General features: G+C 42.4%; 1 protein-coding gene and 1 long non-coding RNA gene across 6 annotated transcripts in view; one reads left to right on the plus strand and one right to left on the minus strand.

Annotated features, from left to right (window-relative positions):
- Positions 1 to 21,723, plus strand: part of TAMM41 (TAM41 mitochondrial translocator assembly and maintenance homolog) — a 146,126-nt gene that overhangs the window by 68,990 nt on the left and 55,413 nt on the right. For all 5 annotated transcript variants that reach the window (XR_014545484.1, XM_083603542.1, XM_083603544.1 and 2 more), the window contains one exon: positions 13,595 to 13,792. The gene's annotated coding sequence lies outside the window, so the exon portion shown is untranslated. The remainder of the gene's footprint in view (positions 1 to 13,594; positions 13,793 to 21,723) is intronic.
- The window catches only part of LOC310757881, a 75,725-nt gene that overhangs the window by 38,299 nt on the left and 15,703 nt on the right, over positions 1 to 21,723 (minus strand). The gene's annotated exons all lie outside the window — the stretch shown is intronic.

A 21,723-nucleotide genomic window follows, 5' to 3' on the forward strand; every position in this document is an offset into this window, starting at 1 on the left:
CTGTTTGTGGTTGCTCAGCCTCTGTTTAGATTCAACAGACAATATTCAATAAAGATTCTGCAGTGGCCTGGCTGAACAAAGGATATTGTGACTTCCTGCCTTCTCCTTTTCCAGCATAATGTATAATAGGAAAAGTAAAAAAGGACAATGTAAGACCTAAACTGTAGCAAAAGAGAGATCCAATTAGAAGCCCTATCAACCCCAAAAATGTTAATCACTCTCAGGTCAGTCCAGTCCTCATTCTGAAAACTACAAGAAACCCGCTGGGGAATTTTGCATTTGCAAGGCAATCAGTGCTTGTTAACCAGTTGGCTGGCTGAATAGTTATTTTCAGATAAAACAACTTTTGATAAGGCATAATCCCATTTTAACTGCTGTCTGTTCTTTAACAGAAACTGGTATCCTTTTATTGAAGCTCCAAGTTCCCCAGGAACCATTTTGGAGAAGAAAGTGGGATGATACTAATTAGTGGATGCTGATGAAGAAGAGCAAAACAAGGATGCAGACTAGGGGTATGGAGACATCTACAGCAGCCCTGCCCCCTTAAATCCCACATGTGTTTACCATGCCCACTTCATCCTAGCCTTTCTGGGTTGCTAATGTCCATGACAGCTAACATAGAGTCCTCTCAGTTTTCACTAGAAAACTCCCTGAATTACTCCCTCCCACACACATGCTAACTTTCTATTTAGACTTGGAATTAATTCAGACCAGGGTTTGTTTGTTTATTTTGTATAGAGAATCTTGTTAGAAGTGGTACGGTTTGCTATAGTCTGTTTCTCAATTAATATCTGTTTGCCGTAGCCATATAAGATGTGGCCTCAATTATTGGATGACCCAAGTCATTAGCTTGTCAGAAAGGCTGACAGGTTGCTGTCAGGTCAAATACACAAGATGCTATGGCATGTTTCATTAAAGTTTACACTAGCAGGGAATGTTGCTTGCAGATGAGAGATTATTCTTACTGTTTTTCAGAAGTTGTTGGTATCAAGGAACCGGAATACTCTCCTTAAGTCACACAACAATTATTTCTGGAAAGACAATGTAAAATGAGACTATTCACCTAAAACTATTATTTCAGTTTTAGAGTCCAAGATTATTCCATTGCAAAGATTATTTCATTGTAACCTCAGTCTTGGTCTAAGATTGGGGGGGGGGGGCAATGTTGCATCATTGGGAGGAGGCCAGGTGCAGAGCCCAGTGTGGCTTGGCTTCCTCTCTTATGCTCAGAAGCAGCCAGCCACTGAAACACAGTATGCTCAGCCCTGCACTTGGCCTCCTTTGCCCCCTTAACATTGAGGGGGCTCGGCCCCCTGTCAGCCAATACTGAGGGGGCTGAAGACACCTCCACCCCTAGGAGTTGGCAAGCCTGCATCCTAGCTTGCATCTAGGATAGGTTGAGAGTGCAAACTGCAGCATTGGATGTGCATCCTTGTAAACCCAATATCCAGTTTTATAGTCATGCGTTTATAGCTGTAATCATCTGCAACAAATAACAGAGTGGAAACGGATGGAGCACAAAAGCTGCCACTCTCTGAATGACATCTCCCCTCTTTTGACTTGCACGGTTGGCCGAAATTAATTAATGTATGTTTCCAAGAAGAGTCCATTGTATGCTGCAGAAGTAAATAAATTATTAAATCTTTTCCCATTTAAAAAACAACACCTGAGCCTCTACTTTCTGAGATTATCTTCGCAAGGAGGATTTTATATATATATAAAAAAAATACAAGTACAGTACTTCCTTTCTGTGGAATAAGCATATGAACTAGGTGGGTGTTGCTTTTTAATTAGTAAATAAAGGGATGAACATTCTGGAGGTGGCAGTTTGCATCCCATATGGCACAGAACACAAAGTGCAAAAAGAAAAGAAAAAGTGTTTTTCAAACATTCTTAAATTTTAAGTATGCCAGTGAAGTACAGAAAATACATGTTTAATGAGATCAGATTATTTTGAGTGATTTCTTCTGTCAAAATACTTATATTAGAAATGGTGTGTGTCTTAACTTCTTGTCAGAGTGCTCTTGCTGTACCCATCAGTTTATTAAATTATTCATTTTTCATAATTTTAGCCCCCCCCTTATCTTTCTTTAGGGTGCAATTGTCTGGGGATCCTATTAGCATCCTGTATGACTCACAGGCTCTTAGATGTATTTATGTGTCTGTTTCCCCAAGTATACATTGCATAATCATTTATTCTAGGGCAAATCTTAGCATATTCTTTATGCCATGATTCACCCTTGCTCTTACACTGCATAACTGGAGATAGACAAGTGTCCCATGTTTTACTGGGTTCTTAGACTTCTGAACAGAAACGATGCAGCATTTGCTGTAAAGTTAGTGTGGCAAAACTACAGAGAAATAATTATGAGAAGCTACATAACTTTCTGTTTGGCTGCAAGTAGAGACAGCCATAACACAGGTAGATAATTAGCACACATATCAACTAGGGTTCTTCGTTGCAGAAGGATCACCCAAGAGAATAGGCAACTTTCCCACTTTCCAGTCTCCCTGCATGCTAGAAATGTGGCCATTAACCAAGTTAAATGTGGGTGTTATTACATGGTTGGTTTTTGTTCCAAATCAGAATCAATGCCACCTCAAATATTTAAAAATAGACTTGCAAGATGCACTTTAATCGTTCTTAAATTGTCTTGTCCCAAAATTCCATGTACAAAGAGCAGAAACACATACTTTAATATATATACATTATTTACAAAAAACAATGCATGCAACCTACAAAATGCCCTCCTTAGTACTGACATGTTTGCCACCAATAGAATAGAATAGAATAGAATAGAATATGCAAGTATGCTATGTATATTATATTATATTATATTATATTATATTATATTATATTACCGGTATATTATATTATATTATATTATATTATATTATATTATATTATATTATATTATATTATATTATATTATATTACTATTTCCTCAAAAGATCCAATGTTCTATCTATTGTGGCCACATATCATAATATTATTACAAGTTGTGGGTGGAGCCGGTTGACTGTATGCTTCAGCACCCTTTAATTCCTGGATCCAGCACAGATTCAATTCCTGGAATAGCCATGCTAACTTCCTGGTGATGCTTATGGTCAAGGTTGTCTCATAGTATGCATAAATTCAGGGGTGAGATGACACCCCTTCCTTATAGGTTGTCTTATGCAGCCATTGGTTGGAATTTTTAATTTTTATCAACAAATATTTTCAAAACAATACATTTTATTCTGCTCAATCTCCTAAGGTTCAAGTTCAGGGCATAACATACGCAACAGCACGTACAAAGGATTGTGCAGTGTAAATGCTACTTTGTTTAAAAAGATTTCAGTACCTTCTGTAGACCCTAAACTCATGGCTTTCATGTTCTACTATTTGTTCAAACATTTTAGGACTACAGTTCATCGTCAGCTAATTAAGTGGCATAAAATAGTAACTGGAGGCCTCCAAGATGTTTCTTTATAAATAACTAAGTCGTTTATCAGCTGCATAAGATTGCTTCTTACAGGGATGCGGGTGGCACTGTGGTCTACAGAGCCTAGGACTTGCCGATCAAAAGGTCAGCGTTTCCAATCCCAGTGACGGGGTGAGCTCCCGTTGCTCAGTCCCAGCTCCTCCAACCTAGCAGTTCAAAAGCAGGTCAAAGTGCAAGTAGATAAACAGGTACTGTTCCAACGGAAAGGTAAACGGCGTTTCTGTGCGCTGCTCTGGTTCGCCAGAAGTGGCTTAGTCACTTCTGTACGCTGTACGCTGGCTCCCTTCTAACCCCTCTTAAAAAGAATAAACACAATAATCTGATTAACGTTAATATAAAAGTAGTTTGCTCACAGATTATTCAGGTTCACAGACATATCCCTGAAGGCAGGCTTAGGTTACATAACAACTAGAACTATTCCATAAAGAAGTTAGTCCCAAGTGACTGTGACTAAGCAGTCACTTGTCCAAATACACAGCAGCATACAAAATGGAGAACACACACACTGATCAGAACATGGAGGCCATGTGCTCCTCCATGCTAGTACAACAGACCACACCCTCTTCAAGTCACATGTAATGGAAGTCTGTCCTAGCTCAGGAGGATGTCTTCTCTACTGTGCCACTTCCATCCTGCCCATGATCCCTCCCACCCCCGTTTAAACCATTCTGTTGACTTGCCTTCACCAGCAGAATGGCTGCACTGGTCACCATCTTGTATTGTCATATTTTATGGCTCTTCAGTGGATCCCGGGTAAAGGATTGTTCTTTTAAACATGTCTGGGCAAGATACATCAGATTGTTCAGATTTCTGCTGTGGATGTAAGTTGTTTGTGGAAAATTTTGGCTCAGCTACTCTCCATAGCTCTGTATTGCTTATCCATGATGATTGCTGCAAAACCACAAATAATTGCAGGACTTTCCTGGGAATGGATTAACATTCTGTGGACAAATAGCAGTAGAAGTAAGAATAATAATAATATAGCTGTATGGAAATAAAAGCAGTGGCTCAATAAGAAAGAGATGCAAGCATCTAATAATGTCATATCTGCTTTCACAGGCAAATGAAAAATGGTTTGTAATATAACTTTCATACCTGGGAAAGTGGGCAAGCTATCCTTCATGAAATATGTAATTACTTCATTTTCCCCAGGAGTTCAATAGCATTTCCAACAATAAAATATTTTATAGGGCGAGAGAGAGGGCACTTTTACATGCCCAGTGGAATGATCTAAAAATCCCTAAGGGTATAATTCTTGCAGTTCAGCTGTTCGTAACAGATGCAAGTGGCTGCTTCTGCATACCTTGAAACTAGGTAGGTGAAACACCACGGACCAAGACCTTGATTTCAAATCAAACTACAGAGCAAAATATATAGTCAGGCATTATTGGTTATTGAGTTTACACTGGTGACATTTTATTACATAGAACTTTATGTATCCCCCCCTCCAGTTTTTTCCATCTTAAAATCTGGAATTTAACAACGCAAGGGGAAGAATTAAAAATAGTTCTAAGCAGATTGCTCCTCCAGCTCAAACATTTCTGCCCTCTTTTCCCTGATGCTTATGGGAAGCCAAGTATATGAGCCCAATAGCACTTGCTCACCCCTTCATGTTCTCCAGTAACTCAGATTCAGAGCCCAGATTGCCTCCAATACTGGAGATAGCACATGTTCATAATGACTAGTAGCCACTGATACTTACTGTCCCTTAATTTGTCCAGTACTCTTCTGAAGCCATCTAAGGGCTCATCCAGACTTCCTCTGGGACCACACTTTTTTCTGTTCCTGCACTTTCCCTGCAAAAACACACTTATACTCTTCACTGCTGAATCAGAGCCAACAGCAATCTGTGGCAAACCTTAATTGCCATTTGTTCTGATTCAGCTTTGTTTAGTGGGTTTTCGGGGAGAAAGTGCTGGGGCAAAAAAGAGGGAGGGGCTCGGACATGGTGCTTTAAATTGCGGACCAGTGCCTAGAAAGTGTGGGGCAAAAGGTAAATGTGGGTGAGCCCTAGATTGGTGTCCGTTGCTGCTTCTTATGGGAGTGAACGCCATAGTTTACCTATATGAAGAAGTGCTCTTTTTTTCCTGTCTGTCCTGAATGTTCCCATATTCAGCTTCTTTAGGTGGTGTGTTTAGGATTATAATTCATTTTATGTTGCAGTTTTCTTTATTTAACTAATCACTGTTATGAGATCCAGACAAGCTTGCTGTCATCCAGGAGGACAACGTGGAAACAAAAGCAGTGCAATTTGTTTTTCTAGTAACATTGTGAAAGCTATTATCTTCCCAAACCAATTTGTACAAGTAAAATATGTAACTGTGCATGTATCTTCTTACTTTGCATAAGTCATTCAACTTCCAAGATACACAGCTCAGTTGTGTGACTTCAGGGGCTCCAAAATTAAGAATGCATGTCCAGTGTGTATAGGATTGCAGGCAGGTTAGTCTTTCAAAGCAAAGCAAGTAAAGAAAAATCATAGTCAATGTAATTCCAAAGTAAGAAATCCACAAATGTAAGATTTTCTAGGTTATCATCAAACCCACCTGGAAAATGAGCTTTGCTTATATGAAAGTGTTAATATAGGTGCATATGAAGCTGCATTATATTGAGCCAGGCCACTGACCCATCTGGTTCAGTGCTTCCTGTGCTGATTGGCACTGGATCTTTGGCAGGGTCGTTCTCCATAGCCCTACCTGGAGATGCCAAGTGATTAAATCTGGGACCTCTTGCATGGAAAGCAGAGCTACTGAGCCTTTCCTCAAGGCTTCACAATTTGCAACAACTTTCAGGATTAATATGGGTCACTCCTCTCTATACCTTAATGTCAGGGAACTGTCATCTGAGACGAAGGAGGTGAAAGGGCTCATGGAGGGTGAGAGAGACCACTCAGCGGAGGAGGGGACCAGCAGGGGGAGAAGTGGAGTTCCAAGGGAAAGTGAGTCGGAGGGAGAGCTCAGAGATACTTCTAGCGAGAACAGTGGGGGGGTTTCAGGACCTCCCCTAGGAACACCCACTCCTCAGCGGAAACTGTCACGCCGAGAGTCCAGAAGACGTGTTTCCGTTAAGGAGCTTTTATGCTGGAAGAAGTTCCGTAAACGCCCACTGTCCGATTCAACGAGCGATTGATGGAGCCACGCTTAAGGAGCTCCATCACAGACAGAGGTTTGGGAACTTAGCCAAACTCTGAGGGATCAGGATTTTACGCACAAGCAGCTCATCATCCCATCACAGCAATCGGACAGTCCCTGAAAGCAGCTTGTGCAGAGAGGCATCATGAGTGACCCAGCCGGAGCCGGAGGAGCAGGAGGAGCTGGAGGAGGTCCAACTCTGGAAGAAAGGTACAGAATGTTGGAACTCCAGCTAGCAATGCAAACGGCGAGGCTAGAAGAAAGGAGGGCGCAGGATGCAGAAAAGGCAAAAGGCGCTACACTAGCAAGAAAGATGCCAGGAATGGTGCAGAAGTTTGGGGGGGACCCCAGGAACTACCAAGCCTTTAGGACAGAGATGCAGTATGCTCTTGAACTGCAGTTTAATGACTTTCCCGATGAGGCGTCGCGAGTGGCGTTTGTGATTGGCCATCTCGAAGGAGGGGCGAGAGACTGGGTCAGGCCCCTGATGGCAGGGAATAGTGACATGCTGAAGGACGCGAGGAAGTTTTTTCGCGCCATGGATTTGATGTTTTCCAGCGAGATTGAACAGGGACTGGTACGCAGACAATTGATGGCTTGCAAACAGGGGAGCCGATCGGTTCGTGAGTACTGGACTGAGTTTACAATGTTGATACATAGATTGGGGTGGGACCTATCGGCGGAACCCATTCAAATGCTATTTGAAGAGGGGCTTTCTTCGGCGGTGAAAGACGAACTTTCCCGGGCGCCCAGGGCGGAGTCTATGGACCAGCTGACCAAATCAGCGCTGACCATTGGAGCGCGCCAGGAGGCAAGAGCCTTGGAGAAGCGGGAGGGGAAAGGAGAGCGTTGGAGGGATTTCCGCATTCCAGAGATTCCAGAGCCAAGTTTCCCGCCCGGAGAGCCGATGGAAGTTGGAACAGCGCGCGCGCGCGCAGTTTCAAATCCCAGTGAAGGGAGGAAGAAGGAGGGAAAGAGCGCCAAGAAATGTTACCTCTGCCAGCAGCCAGGTCACTTTGCCAGAGTCTGCCCGCAAAGAAAGGAATGGCAAGGGATGGCAGGGGCTGTTGGGGGGAAGGAGGAGGAAGTCCAGGAGCCAGTAAAAGCCAACGCCTGTCTGCCTCTGTCAGGGCACTGCAGACAGGCCAAGGAGCAGTAAAAGTGCCCACTCCGGAACCTCCAAGACCAGCCCTAGTAATAGAGGTGTTGCTAGAGCTGGCAAACGGATACCCACTAAAGACCAAGGCGCTGTTAGACTCAGGCAGCTCCTGTAATTTTATGAGCAAGGAGTTTGCAGCGGAACACCAGATACAGACACTCCCTTTAAGCAACCCCCTGCAGGTCACCACGATCGATGGGAGGGAGCTGTTGGGGGGAGAAGTTAGCCTACAGACCGTCCCAATGGTTATGAGGGTGGCAAGGCACACCGAAAGGATAGCGTTCAATGTAGCCACCCTGGGAGGGGCGCCAGTCATTTTGGGAATGAGCTGGCTAGCGTTGCATGACCCGCTAGTGGGCTGGCATCAGAGAGTGGTGTCCTTTGGGTCAGGACATTGCCTGGAACACTGCAAAGAGGGAAAGGTGCCAGAAGGGGCAAAAGCCTCCATAGCAGGGACGGAAGTGGCGAACAAAGGGAAGGTGCCCAAACAATACGCTGACCTGAGCAAGGTCTTCAGCGAAAGGGAAGCAGATAAACTACCACCGCATAGAGACTTTGACTGCCAGATTAACCTGGTCCCTGGGGCCCAGCTACCCGTGGGCAAGCTGTACGCCATGTCAGTCAGGGAAATGCAGGAGTTGAGGGAGTTTATTGACAAAAACCTGAAGAGAGGTTTCATCAGAGAGTCCAGAGCGGTGGGGGGCAGTCCAGTGTTTTTTGTGGACAAAAAAAACACGGATAAACCGAGATTGGTCGTGGACTACCGGGCCCTGAATGCCGTGTCAGAACCAGTGACTTTCCCCATGCCCAGGATTGATGACATTTTGACCAGGGTGAGGAAGGGAAAGATATTCACGAAACTGGACTTGAGAGGAGCGTACAACCTGATACGAATAAAGAAGGGGGATGAATGGAAGACAACGATGTTCACCCCCCTAGGGGCTTTCGAATATCGCATTATGCCATTCGGATTGCAATCAGGCTCCGCCTGTTTTCAATCGCTCATGAACCATGTACTGGGACCTTTGCTCTACAAGAATTGCGTGGCATTCCTCGATGACGTGCTGATATATTCGGAGAATGAGGAGCAGCATGTGAAGGATGTCAGGGAAGTGCTGAGCCAGCTGCAAGCAAACCAGTTGTGGGTGAAATTGGAGAAGTGTCAGTTCCACACCAAGGAGGTGGAATTCCTGGGGTACCGCTTATCAGACAAGGGATTAGCCATGGATCCAGGCAAGGTCCAGGCGGTGCTGGAATGGAAGACACCGAAAACCAAAAAAGATGTGCAAAGGTTCTTAGGGTTTGGGAACTTTTACCGTAAATTCATCAAGAACTTTGCCCACTTAACGGCTCCCATCACGGACTGTCTAAGCAGCAAGAAGAAATTCGTTTGGACGGCAGAGGCGGAGCACGCTTTTGAGGAATTGAAAAAGGCATTCGCTTCGGAAGAACAGCTCCTGCATGTGGATTTACAAAAACCCATGAGAGTGGAAACTGATGCCTCAGACCGGGCGGTGGGGGCAGTGCTGCTTCAGCCAGGGAGCAATAAGTCGGAATGGAGACCGTGTGCCTTCTTTTCGCGTAAGCTGAACAAATCCGAGAGGAACTACACGGTATATGACCGAGAACTACTCGCCATTCACGAAGCGTTCCGGAGATGGAGACACTTACTAATTGGCGCACAGCATAAGGTGCAAGTGTGTACGGACCACAAGAATTTGGAGTATTGGAGAACAGCACGAGTGCTCAACCAACGACAAGTGAGATGGGCCCAGGAGTTCTCCAAATTCCATTTTGAAATCTGCTACGTGCCAGGTCCAGAAAACATCAGAGCGGACGCTCTCTCTCGCAAACCTGAATATTTGGAGGGGGAGGGAGCGCCAGAAGAGAGACATATTATCCCAGAGGACCACTGGGTGTGTGGTGCGGCCTGGGTGGGGCAAAGAGAACTGGTAGAGGGGACGGTCAATGATGAGTACGCCCAGGATAAGCTCAGAGGTTTAAGGAGAGAGGGAGAAGACCCAGGAGGTTTTGAAGAAAGAAACGGGGCATTGTATTACAAAGGGGCACTATATATACCCGAAGGGGAATTGAGGGGGAGAGTACTCAAACAGTTGCACGACAATCCCACAGCGGGGCATTTTGGGCAACACAAGACCATGTGGTTGGTGACCAGGGAGTTTTGGTGGCCCAAGGTGAGGGAGGATGTACGGGAGTATGTGAGAAGGTGTGACCAATGCCAGAGAGCCAAAGGAGAAAGGCGGGCACCAGCGGGTTTATTAGAACCGTTACCCACACCAGAAAGACCGTGGGAGGCGGTGTCAATAGATTTTATGACTGATCTGCCCAAATCCCAGGGGAAAACCGCCATACTAGTCGTAGTAGACCAGTTAACTAAGATGGGTCACTTTGTAGCTTGCTCACATGCAGTCACGGCGGAAGAGACAGCGAAATTGTTTGTAGAACATATTTTTAGGCTGCATGGCGCCCCCTTGAGGCTGGTGTCCGACAGAGGGAAACAGTTCACGTCCAGATTCTGGAGGAAGCTTATGAGCTTGTTGCACGTAGAGGTCAACTTTTCGACTGCCAGGCACCCTGAGACCAATGGGCAGGCGGAGAGGGCAAACGGTATCCTTCAACAATACCTGAGGTGCTATGTCAATGACAGAGAAAACGATTGGGTCGAAAAGTTGGCACTAGCGGAATTTGCTTACAATAATGCAGAGAATGTGTCCACCGGGATGAGCCCATTTTTGGCTAATTATGGGTGCCACCCCAGGGCGTTTCCAGGGGAAGGAGGAGAGAGATGGAGTGTTCCGGCCGCTGAACTTTTTGTAGAAGAAATGGAAGCGATCCATCGTCAACTCCAACACCACTTAGAAAGGGCCAAAGAAGAATATAAGAGGCAGGCAGACAAGAGCAGAAGGGAAGGTGAAACAATTAGGGTGGGGAGTCGGGTCTGGCTATCAACCCAAGGGTTGCCGTACAAGGGGGGTTGCAAGAAATTGAGACCCAAAAGATTGGGACCATTTGAGGTCATCCAACAGATCAACCCAGTGGCTTTCAGACTCCGGTTACCGAACCACATGAAACTGCACCCAGTATTCCACAGGTCATTACTGTCACCATACCGGGGGGAAGGTGAAGGGGTATCCACACGGGGGCCAGCCATAGAAGAAAGGGAAAGCCGCAACTATGTGGCGGAAATCATCGACTCCAGGTGGAAGGGGAATCAGGTGGAGTATTTGGTCGCGTGGGAAGGGGAACCAGAGTCAGAAAACACCTGGGTGAAGGCAGAGGAGGTCCATGACGAGGTCTTGATCGAAACGTTCCACCAAAGGTTCCCCAGGAAACCTCAGCCAGTAGCGAGGTTCCGAAGGGAGTACTTTGGCACCACCGACGATGAGGAGGAACTGGAGGGATTCAGGGAATCGGAGTTGGAAGGAGGTACCGACTCCGAGGAGGAGGAGTACTTGGAAACCGGGAACAGCAAAAGGTGGAGGGAAGTGTTCGAAACTTCGGAAGATGAGGGAGGTTCCTTCAGGGGTTTTGCTCCCTCGCCTCCCGCAGAGGAGGGGAGGGAAGGGGGTGAAGGGGGCCCTGGAGGGGAGGTGGATGTCAGGGAACTGTCATCTGAGACGAAGGAGGTGAAAGGGCTCATGGAGGGTGAGAGAGACCACTCAGCGGAGGAGGGGACCAGCAGGGGGAGAAGTGGAGTTCCAAGGGAAAGTGAGTCGGAGGGAGAGCTCAGAGATACTTCTAGCGAGAACAGTGGGGGGGTTTCAGGACCTCCCCTAGGAACACCCACTCCTCGGCGGAAACTGTCACGCCGAGAGTCCAGAAGACGTGTTTCCGTTAAGGAGCTTTTATGCTGGAAGAAGTTCCGTAAACGCCCACTGTCCGATTCAACGAGCGATTGATGGAGCCACGCTTAAGGAGCTCCATCACAGACAGAGGTTTGGGAACTTAGCCAAACTCTGAGGGATCAGGATTTTACGCACAAGCAGCTCATCATCCCATCACACTTAACATGGCAGAAAGTGAAAAACCCTCCCAAGTAATCATTCAAGCCAGTCAGCATATATTTGGCTCCCTGGATGGGATGGTGTTGGCTTGGATTACTCTATTCTTTGCATCTCCCACCCTTTTCTAGTAAATTGGGAGGCCATGACAGAGAGCAGGTAGCAGGTTATACATCTTCTTCCATTTTCTCAGAAACTCCATTTAATTGTCATTCCTATTTCTTTGCAAATGTTTTCCCGTTCACATATTTCCCTTTGAAGCTTCAGATGCTCATTCAGAATTTAAAATCTTCAGGCGCTTAGCTACAGTAATCATTATTTCTCCTGAACAGCAGCTCTGTCATTAACTTTATAGCTTATGAAACTGAATTTCTGAGAAGAAATATTTGTGGTCTTGTTGTTGGCATCAGTCCGTCTCAAGAGACAATGGAGTGTTACTCCAGGGGTGAAGTCAAACCACTGTGTTAGCAGCACCGAAGTGACTTCCCTGGAGTGTAAGCCTGGGCAGTGTGTATGAAGGTCCTTGGTTTCCCTGACAACAAGACCGCCCCCTCTCCACCTCACTGATGTGGTCCAAAGGAAAGCAGAGCAAGACGTTTGACACCAGCTTGGCTGCAGGAATTGCTGGAAGAAGGTGTACAAGGCGCCATCCTACCGTCTAAGGGACTTCACTCCGGATTTGTTTTGGGCTTACTGCATAGCCTTTTCTTTCTCCCAAGATATCCTGCAAGGCAGCTGAGGTTTAGGATCAGAGTTTTCCTTCTCCTAGACAGGCTACCTTCCCAGGTTGATGCGTTCCATCTGCCCCTCACAGTCTACAGCATGTGCAGAAAACACCTTCTTGTCCATCAGACCCACTATTGGTTTCATCTGCTTAATCTGCCAGATCCTGTCTTCACATGCAGGGGTGAGTTCCTAATTCACTCAGGGTTTGAGACCTGCTGGCTGGTTTAGCTGGTTTAGCTAGTCAGTCAAAACTGTTCCTGGGATGTGGCTGCTGTAGCATGCTGACGCTTCTAGGAGCCACAGATGACAGCTGAGTGCAGCTGAGATAAAAGCTGGACAAACTACCCTAGAAGGAACACTGTGTCACCCACCAAAAGTACTACTCTCCATTTGTAGTCTAAGCTTATGAAATATATACAGAAATATTGCACATCCGCTTTACTTACTTACTTTGTGCATTGAACAGTGCTAAAAAATCCCCAATAATGTCACTTTTATATAAAAATATACTTGTGATTGTATATCTTTTATCTCATTCTGTTTACTGGAAAGTCCCTAAATGATTCTAAATGTCCATTTTCCCTATTTACTTTGCCCTGGAGCATTCTCCGGCTGCGGTGCTCTCAAGAAAACAATATCCAAAGTAAAACTGATTACTCTGGGAATGCATTGTGAAAACCACTTTTTAGTGCAGCAGACATCAAGTAGGAACATTTAAATGCCCATTGAGTATCAACCGAACAAGGCACATAAAGATCAAAACAGGAAAGTGTGCACATGGCACACTAAAATGATTTATGACTATACATTTTCATTACATGGGCACAAAAGCATTGTGAACCGTGGAGATCAGGATACATCAAACACCCTCTAGGCATAAGCATATTCACATCAAATTAAATCAGGTTTCCCCCCCTGCTACAATAATAATAATCCTATTTTCTTGAATCAATTTTTATTGAAGCAATATTCGACATATAATCTATAATTATATATTACGCCTAAACTCTGAAATCTTATTAAAATCCCAGGTTTCCAGTGCAAGAAATCAAATTGTTTTGTTTTTTCCAGGCTTCTTGCCTAGTGGCAATGCGGCTGCTGCCTTGCTTTGAAATATTGATATCAGCACAGGTTTGCTGGCTTTAAATATTGAAGAGAGCTATTAAGGCCATGGAAGAACAAGTGCAAGACCTAATCAGTGGGAAGAAGTTCTGAAGAGCTGCCAGCAGCTAGAACCAAGAGGGAAAACCTCTTCATCACTTTGATGAAGTAAGTAGGAGTAGTCATGTTCAAGAACTACAAAAGCAGGGCTATGACATCCTAGTATATATTGTACGCTGCCACCTGGCTGATACATGCTGGATTATAAGCAAAACACATCAAACCAACCCCAGGCATGTTGGTTAAGATGCAATGCTACAATCAGGAGCTGAAAAAAATATGAAAAATTTGGATTGCTTTTGTACAATATTTCAGCATATTTGTGCCCTCTCTCTTTCTCTTTGCAATACAGTGTATACAAGTATCTTTGCAATACAGTGGTACCTTGGTTTAAGAACAGCTTAGTTTATGAACAACTTGGATTAAGAACGCTGCAAACCCAGAAGTAGGTGTTTTGGTTTGTGAACTTTGCCTTGGAAGCAGAACATGTTTCGTTTCCTATTGAGTGTGTTCCATTTGTAAATTGAGTCCCCCCTGCTATGGGAAAGCACACCTTGGTTTAAGAACACTTTGATTTAAGAACGGACTTCCGGAACGGATTAAGTTCATAAACCAAGGTACTACTGTACTCGCTTCTGCATCTCTCTCCACCACCCCCTTTCCCCTTTTAATATGTGTAACTAATTTGTATACTCCAACTGCTGCTATTTATCAACTATTATTTGGTATCTATCCCTGGTCAAAGTCAGTTCTGTGTTTTGTTCTTTAGCAAACTGTGAAGGATATTCTTATAAGCATAAGAATTATTGTTTTTCTTTCTTACTATTGGGTTGTTATTGGGAGGTTTTAATTTTTATTTTGTACCGTATTTTGTGATTTTATATTGTAACTGCCCTGGGACCTGCAGATATAGAACGGTATACAAATAAATAAAATATAATAATAATGATGATGATGATGATGATGATGATGATGATGATGCTTGTACACATATCTTCTAATTTCAGCCTCCTTCCCTGGGTCTCTAAAAAGTACATTTTTGATCAAGTGTGTGTGTATATGCTTCTTGACTCCGGTGCACATACGGGGGCAGTAGATTTCCTATCCCTACCCTAACTTCTTATCAGGGGTTAATGTCACTGCAAGGCCAAGGGAAGAGGCCTTATTACCACCACCATGTACATACTGACTATAATGCTACAACTTTTCAGTCACAACTAATCATATCTTGTAAGAACTTCCACAAAATTGTCAACAGTAGACCCCAAAGGTTTCTGTTCCAAAGTGAGTTCCCAAAGATAATTTTTTTAATAAATATTTTTATTAGATTTTCCATTAAAAAAAACATTTTTACAAAATTATACATCCATTTTTAACTTAAACCCTTTTTTCCAGAACTTCCCTCAGCTTGTCTGATAATTTTCCGTTTATTTTTTATCCTCGTCTCACATTTCCCAATATTATATTGCACTCAAATACTCTTAATCACATCATATTTTTTAAACAATATTTCTAACAGTAATTTCACAGTGCTTCTTGAAAGCCAACGAACGTTATTTGCTCATCACAGAAATTTTTGATATACTCTGTAAATTTCTTCCAGTCCTTGGAGAATCTCTGGTCACGTTGGTTCCTAATTCTCCCCATCAATCTGTCCATTTCTGCGTATTCCATCAGTTTCATCCTCCATTCTTCTTTCGTGGGCATCTCTTCCTGTTTCTATTTCTGTGCCAGCAAAATTCTGGCTGCTGTTACTGCATACAAAACTAATTTCACATCTTTTTTACTAATTTCATTATCCAGTATTCCCAACAAGAGAGCTTCTGGTTTTTTAACAAAAGTGTATTTCAGCATTTTCTTTAACTCATTATAGATCATCTCCCAGAAGCTTTTTACCTTCTTACATTCCCACCACATATGGTAAAATGTTCCTTCTGTCTCCTTACACTTCCAACATTTATTACACATTTTATACATTTTACCCAGTTTTACTGGTGTTATATACCATCTATATAACATCTTCATAACATTTGTTCCCAAAGATAAATTGTCGGTGTCTATGTAAATCAGGTTGCAGAGAAGAGTTCTTCTTTTCATTGTTGCATCCCATAATACATGATGTATTGTTTTTCTTAATCAGACTTTAAAAGGTGGAGTCAACACTTTTGACATTGAATAAATTGCTCTGCAGAGGATAGCCCCCTGTCAAAATCCTAAACACACCAAATTGCTTCATCTGTCCCTGCTGAAGATCCCAAAGTCTTGCACAGTTAGACAAAGGGATCTGTTCCCTCACCATCTTCACTATTCACTTAGAAGCTTCCGCTTAACTCCACACATTTACTTTCAGCATGGATCAAGGCAATGCAACCCTACAAAACTGGACCCCAAAACACATCAGTTGTAGTTCTGAATTAAAGACCCCTATCTCATTTACCAAATAATGCTTACATCCCACACCTCTACTCTTCCCTATCTTTTTCTCAGCATGTTTGAGTGTGTGATCCTGTGTATTCATTTGGGAGTAAGCGGTGCTGGATCCAATGGAACTTGTAACAAATATACATTTAGGATTGTACTGCATATTGCAGTTTTTCTATAAATATAATCCTCGTGAGATTAAAATCTTCAGTTACACAACCTGCTTAAACTCTTTCTTTTTTTTTTTAAGAACACTCTTTATGATCCATTTAGTGCTGTAACAGCTTCTAGCTTCTGATGCTTTGGGCTGCTGGATATGGTTTTTATTGTAATGCTGCTGTTTTGCTTTGCTTTTATGTATTTTTATTGCTTTTTGTTGCTTTATTGTATATTGTTTTACTGTTGTATTTTTTAATTTCCTTGCAAGGTGCCTTCGGGGTTCTTCCAGACCAAAAGTATAAAATATAAATACAGTAAGTAGGTAAATAACAAGAGTAAGCAAATAAATGCATCAGATGTCAGTGCAACACAAGCTATTAAAGAGTCCTCAAATGCTCCATACAAAAATAGAAAAGTTACTTTTGCAATGCATAACAAGCAGGAGGGGACTAGGGTAGTAATATCTCAGGGGACTGCTGCAGGAGACTGTGCTGGAACCACCAACGGATAAACTTTTCCACCTTCCTTGACCCACCCGACTGCCTGGCATCCTTATCAGGAGGAGCTGCCAAATTATTTTCTCTTTTCCCCGCTGGAATCTTTGTGGGAGCTGCCTTTTGCCATTCTGGCAGGAATATTACTGCATTTGGCTAGAAAAAGATTTTTTTAAAAAACAACAACAACCTGTCTTAAGCTTTGGTTTGCTTGAATTTTTTTTGAGCTTGATTTTTTTCTTTTGTACTTTAATTTTGTATCTGTATGTTATTTTTTGTGAGCTGCTTTGGAGGCCAAAAGATTAAATATAAATAAACAGGAGCAATCACTATAAGAGGTAAATTCCTTTTGCTCTTTATCTGTTTTAGAGACATTTATCCTTTGAAGAAGTAGGATGGGGGGTTTTTTAAAGCATTTTGAGTATGTCCTTAAATACAAAATTAGATATAACACTACAGTGGTACCTGGGGTTAAGTACTTAATTCGTTTCGGAGGTCCGTTCTTAACCTGAAACTGTTCTTAACCTTTAGCTAATGGGGCCTCCTGCTGCTGCCGTGCCACCGGAGCACAATTTCTGTTCTCATCCTGAAGCAAAGTTCTTAACCCAAGGGTTAGTGGAGTCTGTAACCTGAAGCATATGTAACCTGAAGCATATGTAACCCCAGGTACCACTGTATTAGCAAAAAATATTTTATGGTTTGTCTTTATAGTAGATCTTTTCTGTCAGAAGCAATTCTAATTGTCAAACTGCATGGAACATGGGGAAGAGAAACAACATGAACATTTCTAGTTGTTGAAATGATGTTGGAATTGAACCATGGTTTTTTTCCAAAATAAAGAAATAAGCACATGGGGCAGCTAAGCTGAGTTGCCAGTATATGCTTGAGCACCATGCCCTGTAAAAATTAATAATTGTCCAAGGGTTATATATTTTAAAGATCCATTCTCAAGTCCATGACTCAAATTTGCATACTCACAGATACATACAGCACTGGACAAATTTAGGTGATGATTTGTGAAGTCTTGGGGTGTGATTAACCACAAGTTTTCTTCTCCTGTTGCTGCAGCCATTCCCATCTCCCCATAAATCCAGGAAGTTAATTGGACTCTTGAAAAGCTCTGAGGAATGATGGTGTGCCAGCTTCCTGGGCCATTTCCCCATTCCAGAGGGAAGTCAGCCAGAAATTCAACGGAACCATTAGCCATGATAATCCCCATAGAGCCATCAGGAATCCATCCTAATAGGCCCCAAATGAGCAACTCTTTGCTTCTAGATTGTCCCAAGAGGACATGATAACGCAACACGTAGAAGAACTTCAGTGACCTTTTGTTCCAAGCCTTAGAGATGACAATGCTGTGATGTTTTGTGATAGCTAAACTAACTCTCTGCTTAAGTCTTAGACTACTACACTTGCTCTTTATGTACTACAGGTTTCTCTTTTTTAAAAAAAAGCTAAGTCCACCCCCCACCCCCGTTGCCTTGGATTAATAGTTTCAATTTAGATCTACTTACTGTAGACATTTCCTGAAATTTTAAGAGTTGCTATAGGAACAGAAGTATCACTTAAACAGCCAAGTTGAGTAAACTGTTAAAAAAAAAACCCAACCAGAATAGCATTATTGAACAGATAGCTATGCTTCAATCTCACTCTGAGGATAGTGCGTTTAAGACCGATAGGCCCATATAGCGTTTGACAGCTCTGTGGCTAAGTCTGCTCAGGCATCTCTCCACTGCCTGAAGGAAGGGAAAACAGAACCAGCATATGAATAGCACTTCTATATATAAAATTCAGTTGGGAAAAGAAGTGCAGATGGATGAAAGGGGACCTTTTGAAATCAATAAAGCCACAACTGCAAACACACTGATGCAAATCTTTTAAGGGATCCAAATTAAGGCAGCAGTAGCCCTTTCTGAAATATAGTATTGACATTTTCAAAATGGATGGAGCTCTCTTGAAGATTGGGGTTGCATATAAACAACCACCTTTTTTCTGTAGTACAAAAGAAGAATCTGAATGTTTCCGTTTACAGTGAGCTTCGTGATTCAGCTTTGCATCCAAAATGGTGTGCTGGTGGAAGTTCAGTTTTATATTTGCAGAACCTTTTAGAAACATCAATTTAAGCAAGAAAGTACAGTTCAGCTGCCACGCCTGTTTTGTATTCTGCTCTACATCCAAGTTTTATCACAAGCATTTTGGATTGCAGACTGCCTCACTTTCCTCCAGCTTCTCTTATTCCTCCAGCCCAGAGGAAAAACCTCAACATAATTACATGCTACAAAGCTAGAAAATCATTTATGCTGGAGGATTTATTTTTTAAATGAAAGACTCACCCTAAATACATAAATTAGACATTACCTGACAACTGAGCTTTGTTCTTCAGCACATAGAGAGTGCTGTGGTAAATTTCCATTTGTTATTGCCCAGATTGTTGCTTGGATTTGCTTTCTAATAACTTGGCTATTGTTAGTTCTTTATTTTCAGGAAACTAGTAAACAATTAAGAAGCCCCCCACCTCTAAATCTATAAGCACAATCCACATACTGGAGGTTTAGATATGATTCTGGGTGCAATCCTGTTCACATTTACACAGGAGCAAGTCCTGTTGTGCATTCTGGGACTTCCTCTGAAGTTCTGACTAAAACAGGTTTGGACTGTGCTGTCAAAATATTACAAGGATGAGGTAAAGTCATAGAACAATGATAGAGGTAAATCATGAAGGGAACAAACATTGCTGCAGGCATTGTGGGATGTTCTGGGTTTTGTTTTTTTATCAATTTCTGGAAATAAATTATTCTGTTGCTTTTGTGTTGAAAAAAATATTGGGCACAAAATACTGTGACAGAGTTGTGGTCATTACAAAACAAACCAACAAACCACCACCACCACCCAAGCCTGTTATTGTAATTAGAGAGCACATATTAAAAGCCAATATAAGGTCTGGTGCTGTTCACCATGATTTCCTTCTCCCATAAAAGCTTAATTGGCATCATTTGGGAGCAGGACAAAAGTCTCTACTGTGTGTTTTCATAATGTACCTATTTATTTTTCCTCTTTGTAATAGCTGACAGCTTTTTTTTTTTTTTAGTATTTTCAAATTAAATGTTCAAATCTTATTAATTTAGACTGTTGCAGGGGGGAAGTTAATTAGGAGTGAACAAATCAAAGTGAAGCTTTTTTATCTCTCAACAAAGCAGGGACATAATACAGCAAGCATTTAGACTCTAAAATTTAAGAAACTAAGGCAGTGACACAGGCAGCAGAAGCCAGCATTGCTGAAGGAACACACTCTAATTTTTTGGCCCCACCACTGTCTCTGCTCAAACAGGTTTTGTGGGGTTTTAAAGCATGATGAAATCCTAAGAACTCTGATCAGAGGAATGATGGTGGGATAAATCAATGAATATATGCACCATGAGCAACAATGGCTTGTCACATCGCTTTCAGTTGTAAACAGAGCTATAACCTGCCTTACAAACATCTTGTCTAAGTAAATCACATTTTATTTTTACAATACCCTTTATTGCTAGGCCTCACTGCCTTCAGACAGAGAGGAAAGCATGGCTTTTAAACTAGACACAGACATTATATAACGATGGTAATGGTATAAATAAACCTATGTTTGTTTATTTACAGGAATAAGTCCCATTTGAATCAATGGGAGTTGCGTTTGAGTAAACATGAATAACATTGTGCTATGAATTTGTAAAACCCAGGTTATGCCAGAGAAATGATAAAGGTTGGATGACCTGCTTGTCAGAAGTAGTTAATGCAAAATAAACATGGGTCTTGGATATGTATTCCTATCCAAGCTTTCAACTGTATGTGCAATGCCAAGGGCAAAAAACACAGGACTTAGCAGCTGTTTAAAAGAAACACTGCCTAGCATCGGTTAAGCTTGCCTAGGCCATGGGCAGTGTCAAAGATGACTGGAAGGGAGTCTATGTAAGGTGGAACTGGAGCTAATTCAATTGGTCTGAATCCTTTTCCAACTTGTTCTATGGCGAGTGACATATTCCTTCTATAAAATAGTGAAAAGGAAACTGAAGACCTTTTGTATTTCATTCTAATGTGACATCTTAATGCAACTGAGAACAGATGCTTCTGAAAAGGAACCGAATGTGCACAGTGTAGTCCAGGCTTCTTCACACTATTCTGCCAAAGTGCTGCAACAGTGACTTGGAGAAACTTCCTCCAGGGAAATTAAGGAATAGATTGTTCTCATCCTCAGTCACTTGTTCTGCTGAGATTCCAGAGGTGCAGTAGAACAGAAATAGGGAGGAGTGCAGATCTGGGAGCAGAAGTGGTGAAGCCATCTGCCACTGATAGAGCAACTAACTGATGGACTTTCCTTACTCTGGAAAGTGAATGAGGTGATAATGGTGCTTTTAATTTTTGCTATTTGTTGTGAAATATTTGCATTTTTGTACTCTAAGGGCAGATTCACACCATGCATTTAAATGGCTTTCCCCAAAGCATCATGGGAAGGTTACACAAATAGATTGTTAAAATCAGCTATATACACTCTAAGCAGCCAAAATTACAACAGGAGGAGCTTTGGTCTCAAAGGAAGGTGGTACCTAGTAGCTGGACTGGGTTGTGGGGGAATTTGGCTTGAGTTGAGGTTTATTGAATTTGGCCTGAAGTATAAGCCTCTTAGACGACAAGACCTTAGAAACTGCTATCAAGCATGTCTAAAATCTTAATATGAATATCAGTATTCCCATCTTAATGTATAAAATATTCCTTTAATAAACAACCTTAGTTCATAATTCATTATGCTTGCTGTCAGTGCCCATCTAGTGCCTAACTATCATACCAAGCTACTAGGAAGTTTCTAGAACATTGTCAGGAAATGGGCGGCTGCAGGAAAAGGGTCACATGATGAAACTCTTGAGTTACTCTGGCTGGGATTCTAGGTATAGGAATTAATGAAGTTCAAAGATCTAAACTCATGTTTATAAG

Source organism: Podarcis filfolensis (assembly GCF_964270895.1).
Source record: "Podarcis filfolensis genome assembly, chromosome: 2".
NCBI classification, from domain to species: domain Eukaryota; kingdom Metazoa; phylum Chordata; class Lepidosauria; order Squamata; family Lacertidae; genus Podarcis; species Podarcis filfolensis.